Source organism: Triturus cristatus, chromosome 8 (genome assembly GCF_964204655.1).
Source record: "Triturus cristatus chromosome 8, aTriCri1.1, whole genome shotgun sequence".
NCBI lineage: Eukaryota > Metazoa > Chordata > Amphibia > Caudata > Salamandridae > Triturus > Triturus cristatus.
Genome location: NC_140591.1, coordinates 718,887,920 through 718,905,455, shown reverse-complemented (window position 1 = coordinate 718,905,455; position 17,536 = coordinate 718,887,920).

Genomic DNA, 17,536 nt, shown 5'->3' with positions numbered 1-17,536 from the left:
TCTGATGTCAGTCTAGGTGCCCCAAAGTTCCTCATTCATACCGCTTTCATACCATCCATACGCTAGCCCACACACTGCACTCACACTACAGGCCTCCCTGACTATGGCTCTATATATAGCTAAGTGGTGAATGATGTCATGATATCTGCCAGGGGTGTGATGAGGTACATGATGGCACAAACTTGCCAGGACCAGGGATGTGATGTGCTACCTGATGTCACAAGGGATTGATGGAAAAGCTGATAACACTCAAGGTTGCATGGAGAGACCAGTGTTACATTATGTTGAAAGGTGTAAGCCCGTCCGTAACATAACATCATAGAACCAAAAGATTGAGGGAAGGAAGTCAGTTACAATGAACTAATTATTAAGGTTTCCTGTGTTCTCCTTATTGTGTACAGACTTTTATTTTGAACCTGCCTAGACAGACAGAAGCTGTCAGAGGATTTGTTTCAGAATTTCTCATTGTTTTGATTATTCTACAGATATTGTAGCCACAGTGGTCAATAATTAAGAATAGTCATCTTTCAATGTCGCTGCCAAAAAGAATGTCCTTCAAACCCATCTTAACAGAATCTGTAAAGGCGCTGGTGAGACGGGCCTAGTGCACTGCACAGGAATGCACAGCTTTTCATTCTGTTTCCTCCTATCTGCTCTGCCCATTTCACAGATGTGATTCAGGTATTCAAATGGCAGGGTGTGATCTAAGAATTAGAAGACACCCTGCATCTTTCTTCTGCACTGACTAGCAGAGCCTGACAGTGGCCTTATGGCTGGGCTCTGAGTCATCATCTGTGTGAATGCCTGTCTGCTGGCCTGGCTTGCCATAGACTCCTTGTGTGACTCTACACAGCTCCAAGAGCATTGCACCCTTTCAGTCAATAGAAGGTAGTTCTGGGTACCCAGGGGAGACAAGGTGCACAACAAAACTGTAGCCTTAGAATCTGCTCATTACTACTCACAAAATGAACCTTAGACATCATACACAGCTGCTGCTTGAACCTGAAAAAACATTTTATTTTTTGCGCAAGAGGCATTCCAAGGGTAGAATTTGCATTCCAAACATAGTTCTGACTATCCAAATTAGAAGTGTGTTTCCAATCTGCATTCTAATGGAATTCTTTTATTTCCTAATTAGAACTCTCATTCCAAGCATAGAATGTCATTTACAAAGTAGAACTCATTCTAAATTAGAGCTCAAATTTCATATTAGCAAGGCCTGAACATCACATAGTGGCTTCATTGTGACACCACACACACCTTCATTGCAAGCCTTGTTGTACATTTGATTTTGCACAAAAACAATTTCTGCTCTAACGGGTATTGCAAACAAAGTAACACTACTGCACTCTCAGGGTTTTTCATGGATACATTTGGTCAAGTTAAAGCTTGTGGAACGTGTCCATGGAAAACAGCAGGGAACTTGGGATAAGTCTGTCAAAATCAGGGCAGAAAGGTGGACGACAGCTATAATTCTCCAGTGCAAGAGCACGGCTGTCACATGACTGTCCATGCACAGTATAGCATTTGCCAGTCAAGGAGCCGTCACACATTCACAATGTTCTCTCAGTCAACTTCTCCACCAAAGAATAAGATGGACAGGTACAGGACCATTCAACTGATCACAAGGAAGGGAAAGGAGAATGGGATGGTAAATGGGGGATGGAATGATATAGGGACTTTGTGTTACCTCTACATGGAAATCACAAAACCACCTCATTCATATTAATTAGCTCGCTTCAGCTCCAGTAAGAACAGGTGTTATATTTCATATCGGTACCCTAATATAGGTCCAGAGAACATCGTATACTTTCCCTACATCAGCTCAACGTTATTTCATATGAAAAAGCCTTATAAGGACATAACTCCAAATAAGGAAAGAATGCCTTATAAGGACATCACGCCTTATAAGGACTGCAGCCTTTAATGGACTAAACCTTTCACCTATAGGCTCACATATGCAGCGGGGGTGTACGGAGTAAGTCTGCCACCAGACCCACAGTATATGTTATCCGTAAACAGCGTAGGTCCTGCATGACAGGGTACTACTGGAACTACACTACACATGGTAGGTAATTCATATTTAATTTTATATATATATATATATATAGTGCAGAAAGCAGGAACAAAGCAGGAAATCCCACCAAGAACTCCAGCGGCACACCAGAGGACAGTACACAGATTTTATTTGTGCACACAAACAACAACGTGTTTCGGCGATGCCTTTCTCAAGTTCAGGAATTGCGCTCTATCTCCTATAAAAATAGACCTCTTGATTCATGAACATGAACAAGATACTAACATTTTGGAACAAATACCAAAACAATAGACTGCAATTGCCAAACGATTGTCTAATGTCCTCAATGCTTGTAAATAAAGCAATTTAAAATTTCTGAAGATGCAGAAAAATAGTGCGATAAAATCACATTTGAATCGCCAATGCAATTGTTCTGTAAGCTTGTAATTAACATGGAAGAAATACTACAAAGCCAATTGACACGCTGGATCCATTCCAAATTTAGAGCTCAATCGTGAATGCGAATTAATAAAAATTAATAAAATATAATTATAGCAATCATAATTGGAACAGAAATCCAAAAGCGAGTCATGCTGTGTAAAATGGAACAGCTTTGGCAACATTAATGTACGGAAACAGATTTCTGCATATAACAGCTGGAAGGAAATATTATTGCACAATAAGAGCATGGAATTAATTCTAATACATGGATAGTTTTATGAGGCTAATCAATTGTATATCATAGACGCAATCAACACATGTCACGTTCTACACAGAACAATTCCAGTGCCATGACGGGGTAATGTACCCCATTGCAATTCTGCATCTAAACTAAGAGTTATAAAAGGTAATGTACCTTACTGTAAGGGCAACAATCTCAAATGTTATAACTGTGAATATGTCGGTGGTATGACATACAACGGAGTAGGCAATTCCTATGTATGTGTGCCCCCCATTCCAAACAAGTGATAAAAATATATATACAAAGTGTTTTTCACGGGGTTAGAGTAGACAGTTGGAAGATTAATAACCACCGTAGGTTCAAAAGGGAAATTTCGATTATATCGACAACCCAGGATCAATATCGGAATATGATAAGCACCTTACTCTGGAAGACAATTCAACAAGCCAATTATATTTCAATTGTGGCCATAACTATACGTATATGCAGTTGCGATCCCTATTATGGGCCAACTACATGTCCCCAATATATATATATATATATATATATATATATATATATATATATATATATTCGCCACAATGGGATCCAATCAATCCTGCGCGCTCAAGTGCGGGTGCTCTGCATAGGGGTCGGATCCAGACCCAATTCATCAATTTTACTTCCAATGATGCGGCACACAGGGATTCAGTTAAGTTTAGTTGATTTATTCAGCAAACACTCAACCAACGCGTTTCAGCCTCCTGGCTTTGTTCACGGTCAGTGAGCCCTCTTCTCTTTCTACATTTATACCATATAGCCACTATGAAGCATTATGGGATCTGTAGTTTCACATTGCAATTTACACAATCAACATACATTGTATGAGGGACAATTAGGCAATAAAGTTATTTAAATCAAAGCTGTTAATTCACATTGCAATTTATATGGTTCGCGCTAAGCAGCGAGTCACTTGAGGTCATGTGTATAGTACCATGAATCATTACTACTGTGAAAATGTAATATGTATTGGTATAGTACCATACAGTTCGCGCTAAGCAGCAGATATTTGTAAAGACATGTTAGGTGCCAAAAAATCACTATGTAAGTAATGTGATTCGATCTTGGTAAAGTAGCAAAAGGTTTTTGAGACTATAGCCCTCACTATGTAAGTAATGTGATTAGATCTTGGTAAAGTATCAAAAGGTTTTTGAGACTATAGCCCTCAGTGTGATTTGGTATAGTACCCCAATTTATAGTTACAGCAGTTTTAACATGTCTTTCTTGATCATTATACTAGTCCGTTCCAATGAATTCTCAGTCTAAATGTACATAAAGTTCCTCATCATTGTTCATCCCTTTCGGGGTCTTTGTTCTCAATCGGATGATGCACTTAGATTCAATTTGGCGTAGTTTCTTTATACGATTTCCTCCTCGTTCATCTTGTGATATCATATGAATTCCAAAGAAACTCATCGCTCTCCAATTACTCCCTTGACATGACGCCATATGTTTGGCAGTGGCGTAGGTTACATCTTTATTTTTTACTGCTCTCACATGTTCAAGGATGCGTTTCTTCAACATACAGATTGTACTACCAATGTACCGCATCCCACAGTTACATTCAATTATGTATACCACATGTGTTGATGTGCATGTGATTCTTTGGTCTATTTTGAATATTTTGCCATCAGGTTCTGTAAATGATTTCATGTTTCTTCCGATCTTGCATGCTTTGCATGTGTTGCACTTCTTGAAGCCTCTTTGTTGGTGTTCTAGCCAATTCATTTGGTCACTTTCCTTAAAATGGCTTGGTACTAGTGCATCTTTCAGAGATTTGGTCTTTCTGTACGATACCATTGGTCCGTTACCTAAAGTTTTTCCTATGTCAGGATCACCCGAAATCAGATGCCAATATTTCTTGATTTTATTTATTATTTGGCCACTTTCCTTGCTGTAGGTTGTCACAAATCTTGGTATTTGGTCCTTTTTCTGTATATTGCTTCTGGGTTTAAGAATTTCTGTTCTCGATTTCATATCAATCCTTCTTTTGGCTTTTTGTAGGTCTCTTTCATTGTAGCCTCTTGCTCTTAGTCTATCCATTGATGCTGCAATCTGATTGTCTGTGTCTTTTGGTTCAGAGCAATTCCGTTTTAATCGGGTGAACTCTCCATAGGGTATACTCTTAATCAGACTAGTCGGATGGAAGCTGGTGCCATGAAGAATGCTGTTTGTCGCCGTTTTTTTGCGAAACAGTGTGGAATGGATTTTATTGTCTTCAATGAAAATTTTGGTGTCCAAAAAATCAATTTCTTTGCTGCTTGACATACATGTGAAAGATAAGCCAATGTCATTATTTTTCAATTTTGAGTAGTATTGTTCGAAACTCTGTTGTGATCCGTTCCAAATTATGAATAGATCATCAATGTATCGGACCCAAAGTATTATGTTGTCCAATTCTACTTGATTTTCAGAGCCCCATGCTGTCACCTTCTCCCACCAGCCCATGGTGATATTGGCATAGTTTGGAGAAAATGATATGCCCATGGCTGTACCACACTGTTGTCTGTACAACTGTTTGTTGAAAAGAAAAACATTGTTCGTCAGGCATATTTCAATCATTTGAAGTAGCATGTTTGTGTGCTGAAGTTCTGAGATATTTCTTTGGCTCAAAAAATATTTACAAGCTCTTAGTCCTACTTCATGCCTTATGGATGTATATAGGGATACCACGTCAATTGTAATTAAAAGATATTGTTCGCACCAATTTATTCCCTCTAGAATCCGAAGGAAGTCACCCGTATCTTGTATGTATGAGCTCATTGATTTCGCGATTGGTGCCAAAAAGGTATCCACATATTGGGACATGTTCTCATACAATGATTCACAGGATGCAACAATTGGTCTTCCCGGCGGGTTTATGAGAGTCTTGTGTATTTTGGGTAAAAAGTATATCGTGGGTGTAACTGGAAAATCATTAGTGAGAAATTTAAGTTCTTCTGCGCTCAAGAGATTTCTCTCATGACATGTTTGTAAAAACTTATTCAATTCCATTGTCATTTTGTTAATTGGATTTTCTTTTATTCTGCAATAGTTGGTTGCATCGTTCAACTGGCGCAGAGCTTCTTTCACATACTCTTGTGTGTTCATGATGACGATATTTCCCCCTTTATCAGCCGGTTTAATAGTCAATTTTGGGTTGGCCACTAATTTGGTGATTGCTTCTCTCTCTTTTCTTGTTAGGTTTTCTCTTTTTGTTTTTTCATTTCTCTTTTTCGGCATTTTTTCCAGTTCTTCAATGATTGCATCTGAGAATAAATCAAACCTGTTTCCTGGAGAGAGGGTTGGGCAGAATCTAGATTTTCTTTTTAGGCCGCTGTCAATTCTTTTGTCAGTTGGTATGTTCAAGTGAGTAGCCAATTGTGTTTCTGATATTTCTCCCTCATCTTGGTTATACATGAGGTCAAACATGTCCTGAAGTTCCGGTATTTCATTTATTGCCCATGTGTCAATATTCTGTGATTGTATTGTTGTTGAGTCTGTAGATTTTTCTGGTTTTCGTGCATGGACTTTCGCTAGTTTTAGCTTTCGGATATATTTATATAAATCAATTCTTACTTGAGTGTAGTTGAAGTGATTCTCAGGACAAAAGGATAGGCCTTTATTTAATAACGATGTTTCTTCTTGTGTTAATTCGTAATGTGAAAGATTAATGATTAAATTCTCTACTTGCGATTTCTTAGTGAATAGAACCTTTTTCCTTTTCGCTCGTCTTGTTTTTCTTGTTTTTCTTGTTCCTGTTCTTGTTCCCTGTTCGACATTGCTCTTCCCCGTCCTCGGCCTGGGGGTCTTCCGCGACCTCTTCCCCGCGCTAGTGTTTTGTCCAAGTTCATCAGTCGCATTTCCTCTAAAAAATTCATCGGTGTCGCTCCACTTGTTGCATTCGCTAGTTCTCCATCGCTTACATCTGATTCGATGCTGCTACAGGGGGTGCTTAGTTGTTGTTGAGTCGAAAAATTCTTCTTAAGTGCATCAAATCGTCTGGCAAAGGTCAATATTCTGCCCTGGGCATAGTCTTGTTCATCCCTTTTAAATTTACGTTGTTTTCGTTCTTCAATTTCCGTTTCGTATTTTTCCAATCTATCATCCATCTCCTTGCGTGATTTTGCCGTGTCCTCTTTGTTGGTTTGTTGCTTAATAAGATCCTCCATTTCTTCAATTTTTTTGGTGATCTCCACGACATCTATTTTGGCATGTTTTATTAGTATACGCATCATATTCAATGAGCATTGTTGATTATTTTCTACCCATTCATTTAGTAATTCTGCCTTTGTTTCTGGATGCGTCGGTAAGGTAAAAATCCGCAAGCCCCTTGGTATTCTGTTAACTTCTATGTAGTTTTCCAGGGCAATAATCTCCCAACTTTTGTTGATTTCCTTTTTGTACATTCTTTCCACTTCATTGAATAATTGTTTAGTGGTATTTGGTGTTTTATTCTGCTCGCTTGTGGTCGCTGTATCAATTTGTATCCCCATTGAGCTTTTAAACATCGTTGCCGCTTTGTTTGCTCGTTTTGCTGCCCGTGCTTCCATCTTGCAATGGTGATGATTATTTTAGCCTGTTTTTCACTCTGAGTGTTGTTATAATATAACCGCTGTTCTTTCCATCAACCGAAATCCCTACTCGTCGCTTCCACGACCGCCGTACTGTTTACGGAGCGGTCCTGTCTTTGGATAGCAATCAAGTCGCTGCAGTCTGCAGCGACTTGATTGCTATCCAAAGACAGGACCGCTCCGTAAACAGTACGGCGGTCGTGGAAGCGACGAGTAGGGATTTCGGTTGATGGAAAGAACAGCGGTTATATTATAACAACACTCAGAGTGAAAAACAGGCTAAAATAATCATCACCATTGCAAGATGGAAGCACGGGCAGCAAAACGAGCAAACAAAGCGGCAACGATGTTTAAAAGCTCAATGGGGATACAAATTGATACAGCGACCACAAGCGAGCAGAATAAAACACCAAATACCACTAAACAATTATTCAATGAAGTGGAAAGAATGTACAAAAAGGAAATCAACAAAAGTTGGGAGATTATTGCCCTGGAAAACTACATAGAAGTTAACAGAATACCAAGGGGCTTGCGGATTTTTACCTTACCGACGCATCCAGAAACAAAGGCAGAATTACTAAATGAATGGGTAGAAAATAATCAACAATGCTCATTGAATATGATGCGTATACTAATATAACATGCCAAAATAGATGTCGTGGAGATCACCAAAAATATTGAAGAAATGGAGGATCTTATTAAGCAACAAACCAACAAAGAGGACACGGCAAAATCACGCAAGGAGATGGATGATAGATTGGAAAAATACGAAACGGAAATTGAAGAACGAAAACAACGTAAATTTAAAAGGGATGAACAAGACTATGCCCAGGGCAGAATATTGACCTTTGCCAGACGATTTGATGCACTTAAGAAGAATTTTTCGACTCAACAACAACTAAGCACCCCCTGTAGCAGCATCGAATCAGATGTAAGCGATGGAGAACTAGCGAATGCAACAAGTGGAGCGACACCGATGAATTTTTTAGAGGAAATGCGACTGATGAACTTGGACAAAACACTAGCGCGGGGAAGAGGTCGCGGAAGACCCCCAGGCCGAGGACGGGGAAGAGCAATGTCGAACAGGGAACAAGAACAGGAACAAGAAAAACAAGAAAAACAAGACGAGCGAAAAGGAAAAAGGTTCTATTCACTAAGAAATCGCAAGTAGAGAATTTAATCATTAATCTTTCACATTACGAATTAACACAAGAAGAAACATCGTTATTAAATAAAGGCCTATCCTTTTGTCCTGAGAATCACTTCAACTACACTCAAGTAAGAATTGATTTATATAAATATATCCGAAAGCTAAAACTAGCGAAAGTCCATGCACGAAAACCAGAAAAATCTACAGACTCAACAACAATACAATCACAGAATATTGACACATGGGCAATAAATGAAATACCGGAACTTCAGGACATGTTTGACCTCATGTATAACCAAGATGAGGGAGAAATATCAGAAACACAATTGGCTACTCACTTGAACATACCAACTGACAAAAGAATTGACAGCGGCCTAAAAAGAAAATCTAGATTCTGCCCAACCCTCTCTCCAGGAAACAGGTTTGATTTATTCTCAGATGCAATCATTGAAGAACTGGAAAAAATGCCGAAAAAGAGAAATGAAAAAACAAAAAGAGAAAACCTAACAAGAAAAGAGAGAGAAGCAATCACCAAATTAGTGGCCAACCCAAAATTGACTATTAAACCGGCTGATAAAGGGGGAAATATCGTCATCATGAACACACAAGAGTATGTGAAAGAAGCTCTGCGCCAGTTGAACGATGCAACCAACTATTGCAGAATAAAAGAAAATCCAATTAACAAAATGACAATGGAATTGAATAAGTTTTTACAAACATGTCATGAGAGAAATCTCTTGAGCGCAGAAGAACTTAAATTTCTCACTAATGATTTTCCAGTTACACCCACGATATACTTTTTACCCAAAATACACAAGACTCTCATAAACCCGCCGGGAAGACCAATTGTTGCATCCTGTGAATCATTGTATGAGAACATGTCCCAATATGTGGATACCTTTTTGGCACCAATCGCGAAATCAATGAGCTCATACATACAAGATACGGGTGACTTCCTTCGGATTCTAGAGGGAATAAATTGGTGCGAACAATATCTTTTAATTACAATTGACGTGGTATCCCTATATACATCCATAAGGCATGAAGTAGGACTAAGAGCTTGTAAATATTTTTTGAGCCAAAGAAATATCTCAGAACTTCAGCACACAAACATGCTACTTCAAATGATTGAAATATGCCTGACGAACAATGTTTTTCTTTTCAACAAACAGTTGTACAGACAACAGTGTGGTACAGCCATGGGCATATCATTTTCTCCAAACTATGCCAATATCACCATGGGCTGGTGGGAGAAGGTGACAGCATGGGGCTCTGAAAATCAAGTAGAATTGGACAACATAATACTTTGGGTCCGATACATTGATGATCTATTCATAATTTGGAACGGATCACAACAGAGTTTCGAACAATACTACTCAAAATTGAAAAATAATGACATTGGCTTATCTTTCACATGTATGTCAAGCAGCAAAGAAATTGATTTTTTGGACACCAAAATTTTCATTGAAGACAATAAAATCCATTCCACACTGTTTCGCAAAAAAACGGCGACAAACAGCATTCTTCATGGCACCAGCTTCCATCCGACTAGTCTGATTAAGAGTATACCCTATGGAGAGTTCACCCGATTAAAACGGAATTGCTCTGAACCAAAAGACACAGACAATCAGATTGCAGCATCAATGGATAGACTAAGAGCAAGAGGCTACAATGAAAGAGACCTACAAAAAGCCAAAAGAAGGATTGATATGAAATCGAGAACAGAAATTCTTAAACCCAGAAGCAATATACAGAAAAAGGACCAAATACCAAGATTTGTGACAACCTACAGCAAGGAAAGTGGCCAAATAATAAATAAAATCAAGAAATATTGGCATCTGATTTCGGGTGATCCTGACATAGGAAAAACTTTAGGTAACGGACCAATGGTATCGTACAGAAAGACCAAATCTCTGAAAGATGCACTAGTACCAAGCCATTTTAAGGAAAGTGACCAAATGAATTGGCTAGAACACCAACAAAGAGGCTTCAAGAAGTGCAACACATGCAAAGCATGCAAGATCGGAAGAAACATGAAATCATTTACAGAACCTGATGGCAAAATATTCAAAATAGACCAAAGAATCACATGCACATCAACACATGTGGTATACATAATTGAATGTAACTGTGGGATGCGGTACATTGGTAGTACAATCTGTATGTTGAAGAAACGCATCCTTGAACATGTGAGAGCAGTAAAAAATAAAGATGTAACCTACGCCACTGCCAAACATATGGCGTCATGTCAAGGGAGTAATTGGAGAGCGATGAGTTTCTTTGGAATTCATATGATATCACAAGATGAACGAGGAGGAAATTGTATAAAGAAACTACGCCAAATTGAATCTAAGTGCATCATCCGATTGAGAACAAAGACCCCGAAAGGGATGAACAATGATGAGGAACTTTATGTACATTTAGACTGAGAATTCATTGGAACGGACTAGTATAATGATCAAGAAAGACATGTTAAAACTGCTGTAACTATAAATTGGGGTACTATACCAAATCACACTGAGGGCTATAGTCTCAAAAACCTTTTGATACTTTACCAAGATCTAATCACATTACTTACATAGTGAGGGCTATAGTCTCAAAAACCTTTTGCTACTTTACCAAGATCGAATCACATTACTTACATAGTGATTTTTTGGCACCTAACATGTCTTTACAAATATCTGCTGCTTAGCGCGAACTGTATGGTACTATACCAATACATATTACATTTTCACAGTAGTAATGATTCATGGTACTATACACATGACCTCAAGTGACTCGCTGCTTAGCGCGAACCATATAAATTGCAATGTGAATTAACAGCTTTGATTTAAATAACTTTATTGCCTAATTGTCCCTCATACAATGTATGTTGATTGTGTAAATTGCAATGTGAAACTACAGATCCCATAATGCTTCATAGTGGCTATATGGTATAAATGTAGAAAGAGAAGAGGGCTCACTGACCGTGAACAAAGCCAGGAGGCTGAAACGCGTTGGTTGAGTGTTTGCTGAATAAATCAACTAAACTTAACTGAATCCCTGTGTGCCGCATCATTGGAAGTAAAAAAAAAAAAAAAAAAAAAAAAAAAAAAAAGAAATATATATATATATATATATATAGAGAGAGAGAGAGAGAGATATATAGATATATAGATATATATATTTATATATTCCCATGATTAAAATCATCTTATTTTAATTTAATTCATGATTTGCTTTTATAATACTGATGCTATGACTACGGCTCACAGGAAATAGACGATTATTCATTTATCTCATATTGGAGAACTTATGCAGCAGAGCAAAGAATACAGGATGGAGTATAGAGGGTATTTGGAGAGACCATATGCTTAGGAGGATGGCTGTGGACACATTTGATAGTAACAACAAGAAATCTATTGCAGAAAGAGGAAAGCGAGCAACCCTGAAAGATTGGCAAGGAGAAATTTAGGGCAAAAAACAAATTATAAACAAACTAAAAGTATGGAAAAGAAATGGAGTGCAAGGATAAAAAGTACACTAATGAAGGAAAAGGAAAAATTGAGGATCAACCGTCAAGAACGGAAAGTAGGAAAAAGTAAATTTGAGTAATAGAAAATGTAGGTTCTCGGATGTTTCAATATTGTCGTACGGCTTTATACTTCCTAGTAAAAACTGTGTGTATATTGGACAACAAAAACGTCAGGATTGTGCCAGGTTGATTCTATGCACACCCCCAGGATATGCTGGCTATAATCCTGCCAGCCCACAAAGCACTATTGTTACCTTAAACCTAACCAGGTAGCAGATAGATTGTGCGACCTCAGGTCATGACAAACCTGATTTCCCAAGGAATCGTGGAAACAAATCTAGAGCTATTTGTTTAGACTCTCATGCATACCCAAAGTAATATACAACCTGCAGTTTCACTATACATCACAGCATTGCAATTCTTGAGTATAATATGTGTGCTGTAATGATCAATAAAAGGAAACAGAATAATGTAATTACCATTACGAGAATAGCTAGAAAGATGAAAAAGTCCACCATTGCGCTAAAACAGTGCTCCTACACAGTGCTCTGTAACATAGTCTTGCCTAGGGTGGGTGATCTGCGAAATTCCTGCTGGGTGGTCTAACTTTCCCATTCCCCCCGGGTAAGATCCACCAGGCTGTCTATCTTGTGGACGTGTCGAAAAACAGAAAACAGCTGAGCAGGAATTCTGGCATGCAGTGACCTAGCAGTGTCAGTGCTCCTCTGATCTAATCAAGGAAGTGGTTCTGCATATATAATAAACAGCACCCATATGACCATGTCGAAACCACAGCCAGGTCGCAGCCGTTTTTTTATAGTTTGATAGCTTTGTCGTTTACCGGACAATAACAATAATGAGATTTGTGCAGTGAAATGTATCCCTTGTTCAAGGTTTCATGATAGTGTGCCTACAAAGTTGAAATGTAATATACATATATCTTGGTGCATCTCAACATCATATTTATCAGTATTAAAATAGTGCCATGTGGTAGTGTTCTAAACGTAATTCCACCGCAAGTGATTGGTGTCCCATGGGATAACATGGGCTGGTATTGGGACATTACCTCTATGTCCAGCTCCATGATGGCCCAGCTGATTTCTTTCAAGTGTGTACTTTTTAGTCCTCGACACACTGGTGGTGTTGAGGTGTAACCAGCGTCTACTTAGGTGACAGTTCAGAAAATGCCCACCTAACTTAACCGGTGTTCCCATTCCTTGGCTGACTTTTTCGAAGCCTTGCTGCCGACACATAAGTCTGATCTCATGCTGGGAAGTTTTTGTTGCTCCCAGAGGTCAGAGACAAAGGACCTGTGTGAGCAGAAGGTGACACCTCCGCCCACACATGATGACTAGTGAATTGAACCGGCAATGCAGTGAGCCTCATAGGCTTCATTCATGCCACTGGTCAATCTAACAGTCCCCAGCTCGAGGACAAACCCTTCCCCAGCCCCAGGCACTGTTTTTATGGGCAGATGGGAAATTAGCTATGCAGGAGGCATCCACCTCCACAAGGCTGACCCCACCTACAGGGGCTGGCAGCTGAGGTGAACGGCTGAGGTTGGTTCTGGCAATCTTGAATTTAAGCTGAAACAGGTTCTGACTATTTTTAGTGACATACAACCATAGGATGTTGTCACTACTGAGGCGGATTAGCCACAGAACATGATTCTAATTGGCTATTAGGCCTCATACCCACTAACATTCCCTAAATCTAGGATTTAAGGGGCATCCCAGACTCCAGAACCTCAGATTTGACATGATACCAAGAGACCCGTTACACAACATAGCAGGACTCCACGAAGAGAGGTGCACCTGTGGCAGCCACGCTGTACCCACTGGATTTCAACTCGGTCAAGACAAGTCCAGTTAGCAAAGGAATGTGAACCCCTCTACAAACCCCAGACATCACAAGAACTCCCTTGGTTTAGAGGATCTAGTCCCCTGCAGTTGGCAGGCGCAAACTGCAAAGTCCACAACCTTAAAGTCTTGCACCCCAAGCCACCTGACATGGCTGCTCCAAGTACATATATAGGTGGCTTCTGGGAACTGTTGTCCCAACCCTCAGTGAGGCTCAGCTTTCAACACCATTCCCCTGGTGCTCTGGATACATATTTCTCTAACCAGAGTGCTTGAAGATACCAAGGCTTGTTGGTTTTTAGTCCAATGACAACCTGCTTGATTGAATGCCTAGAGAACAGAGCTATATCCACTCGAAGAACCAACCACTCATGTGGCTCCATCATAAACATCCTGCATTTGTTTTTACCCTTTCTTGGCACACCTGCCAGTTCTTCTGGCCACAGATCCTGTTCAGCACCACGGGTAGCCAAGAGCACCTCTACACCCGAGCCCCTGAGCGAGGTAGATTGGTCCAGGGCCAGCTCCTTGCTTCAATTCTAAAGGGTTTTGCTCAACTCACCCATGCAAGTACCATTTTTCTAAAGTAACTTTCAACACCGCAATTCTGATTTACAGCTCCGTTTGACAGCTGAAAGTGCACCTCTGCACCTCATTCACTTTAAAGAGGTAACATTGAGCTAGCTGTTATGAACTGATCTTAGACCTCCAGAGACCTTAACTCCGAGTGGGTTCCATTGAACTCACCCTTTAAAGTATCAACTGCATATATGTGTTTTTCCCACTGACCGTGACATTAATGTTTTTCACATTGCAATGTATTGATTTACTTATTGCTTGAAAACTGATTGCTCCGGTCATTCTGTATGGTATTGATTTAGTTTTTGTATCTAAAAATATATAAAATCAGAGCTATTTTTCTAAAATGGTGTTGGAATCCTCTCAATGCGTGTCAATTACTTATTGTCCATGTTGCTGATTTGAAAAGCTTCACAATGGTTCCTCTAAGTAGTCTGTAGGCTACTTGTCACTCCACCAGGACTGATAGATGGCATACTTAGAGTATACTGAGAGAAGGTCTACTGAGAGAGTTCCCGGGTTCCATCTTTGCATATTTTATCAGTATTGCACAGTAAGGCACCCCTGCACGACCACATAATACTTCTACCATACAAAAACCATACTTTATCACACAGTAATCTCAAACCAAGACATCACTCATGATTAATCACATCCACCAAACCAAAGAAACAGAACAAGGACAAGCTATCTCTCACCGCCCTAGAATGAAAGCTACCATATTGCGATTGAGTTTTGCTTAGCAGGTTTGCATAAGACAGTATTGAAACTCTTTGTTTTTGGTCCTGATCAGAAGATGCTTTCTCTCATACAATTGTCTTTTTTTCTGCATTCAAATGCGATCTGTAAGTCAGGATTGCAGTTGTTGAACGATAAAACTAATGCCAAAAGGATTTCCTCAGTTCCCCTCCAAATATCAAAATCATTGTGAATATACTGAAGCAACATTTCCAACTTATGGCTATGTGGGTTTCTACGATTGAAAATATAGGCTTCTTACAATAGGTTCATGTAAAGTTCTCTCAAAAGGTGATGGGAGGAATGCTTGCAAGTAATCTAACCACTGGCACTCACGCGGGTAGCATCCCCACCAATGGTTCTTTTGCTCACCGTGCCACCTCGGTTTAGACCTTGCCTTTGCCAAAGCAGTCTTGACCCTGCTCCTCATGGGAACCGTCAAGTCTGAACTGCCAGACCATGTCCTCTCTGAAGGGGAACACAAACAAACCAGGTTTAAACCGAGGTGCAACAAAAGAAAACAGAAGAAAGTAAGAAAGGTATTGAGAGTAAGAAAAACACTCCCTACTTTAAAACAAAAATAAGAAAACAAAATAAGAATTGGTAAAATCAAAAGACTGCCAGCCAGTGTCAGACCGATTGGCTTTACCAGTGCTTTTTTCCTTGTTACTGTATCAGGGCCTAATCCCGAGTTGCTTTACAGAGGTTGCAACACCTTATTTTGTACACATTTCTCCTTACATCAATAAGACTCGACACAATGTCTAAAAATCAAAGCAGGCTATACAATAAAAACGTGTAAGTGGCCACCTTCACTGCAGACTCAGAATAGCTCAAAGGTTTACTGCCCAGTCCTCTATATACCTTACAGTTCTTGCAGTGCTAAGAAGCTCCTCTCAGATATTATCCCCTCTAAGGACAGGTGCAGGGCTTTCAACAATTTATTTTTGGTCTTAGCATCTTTCTGTGTCTTTCTACTTATCTGTTGAACACAAGGTCTTAAGTAGATCCTTTTGCCCAGTTTCATCTTCGTTACTCAAACAGTTACTCTGGTAAGATGCAGAACAGATATAATATACAGCTCAATGGTACCAGGACAGGGTTCACTGCTTACAAGGTAATGGCAACATCTAAAATTGCTATCACATATTCTAGGTGCCCAATTCTATTGGTGACACAAAAGTCATCCCCTAACAAATTAAGATATCTTGGTCCCATTTGTAAAAAGAAACACCTATAATAAATAAAACAAATTGGGAACTGCACTGAAAATAATCAACTAAGAAATAAAAAGAATGTCAAAGTGAGAAGATGAGAAACAAAACAGCAGGGAATAAAGTGAGAACATTGAGAAAAAACAAAGACATGAAGCATTGATGCCAGAAAGTAATGAAGTAAAGAGTGGTGGAAGGAACAATATGAAAACAAGTAAAATGTTAGAAAGGATAAAATAAAGACAACATAAAGAAGAACAAAGAAATAAAGAGAAAGTATGAAAGTTGGAATAAGAGAAAGGATACAGTAAGAATGAGAAAAGAAAATGTTCTGGACAAGAGAAAGTCAAAGATACAAAATAGAAAAAAAGCAATGAGGAATGTTGAAAGCCTATACAGGATGAAAGAATAAAATATAAGACTAAACAAATGAGAAGACAAAACCCATAGATGAATTGAACAATGAAGGAATAAAGAATATATGAAGAGAATGAAGTGAGATTTAGAAGGCAAAAGTGAGAAAGACAACATGAGAGCAAGGACAAGAAAGCAGGTAGGAGAAAGGCACAGAACAGAAAGACAAAGAAATCAAAGCCAATGCACACTCCTCTTTCATACAAAATAGGTCAAATTAGCACAAGTTCATGGGTAAACTTGTGAGCAGTAGCACCACGCCAAGGTTTTGACCTTTGCTACTGAACATTCACACCATTCACACCTTCATTCAGGGCGCTACCTTTCTTCCCATCAGATCTGTATACATCCGGTGTCCAGCTCCAGATAGGGGCGGTGCTAGGGTTCGTCAAGCTCAGGGCAAAATTCAATTTGCCTACTGGAGAACCCCAGAAAACAGCTTCTTATTTGGCCATACCACACCGAATGGTCCTTGCACCCCCAAGTCACAGTGCATTTAAACTGCCATCTCATTGGCTGTCTGCAGTCTGCAAGGTGTTTCTTGGTTTCTCCTCTCTGAAGGAACCAAGCAAGCACATGTCAGGCACAAGGTGTTTCCTGGTTTCTCCCCCCTGAAGGAACCAGGCAAGCACCTGTCAGAGGCCTCGGAGATGTAGAGCTGTTGTGGCCATCCTGTAAGTCTGATGTCAGTCTAGGTGCCCCAAAGTTCCTCATTCATACCGCTTTCACACCATTCATACGCTAGCCCACACACTGCACTCACACTGCAGGCCTCCC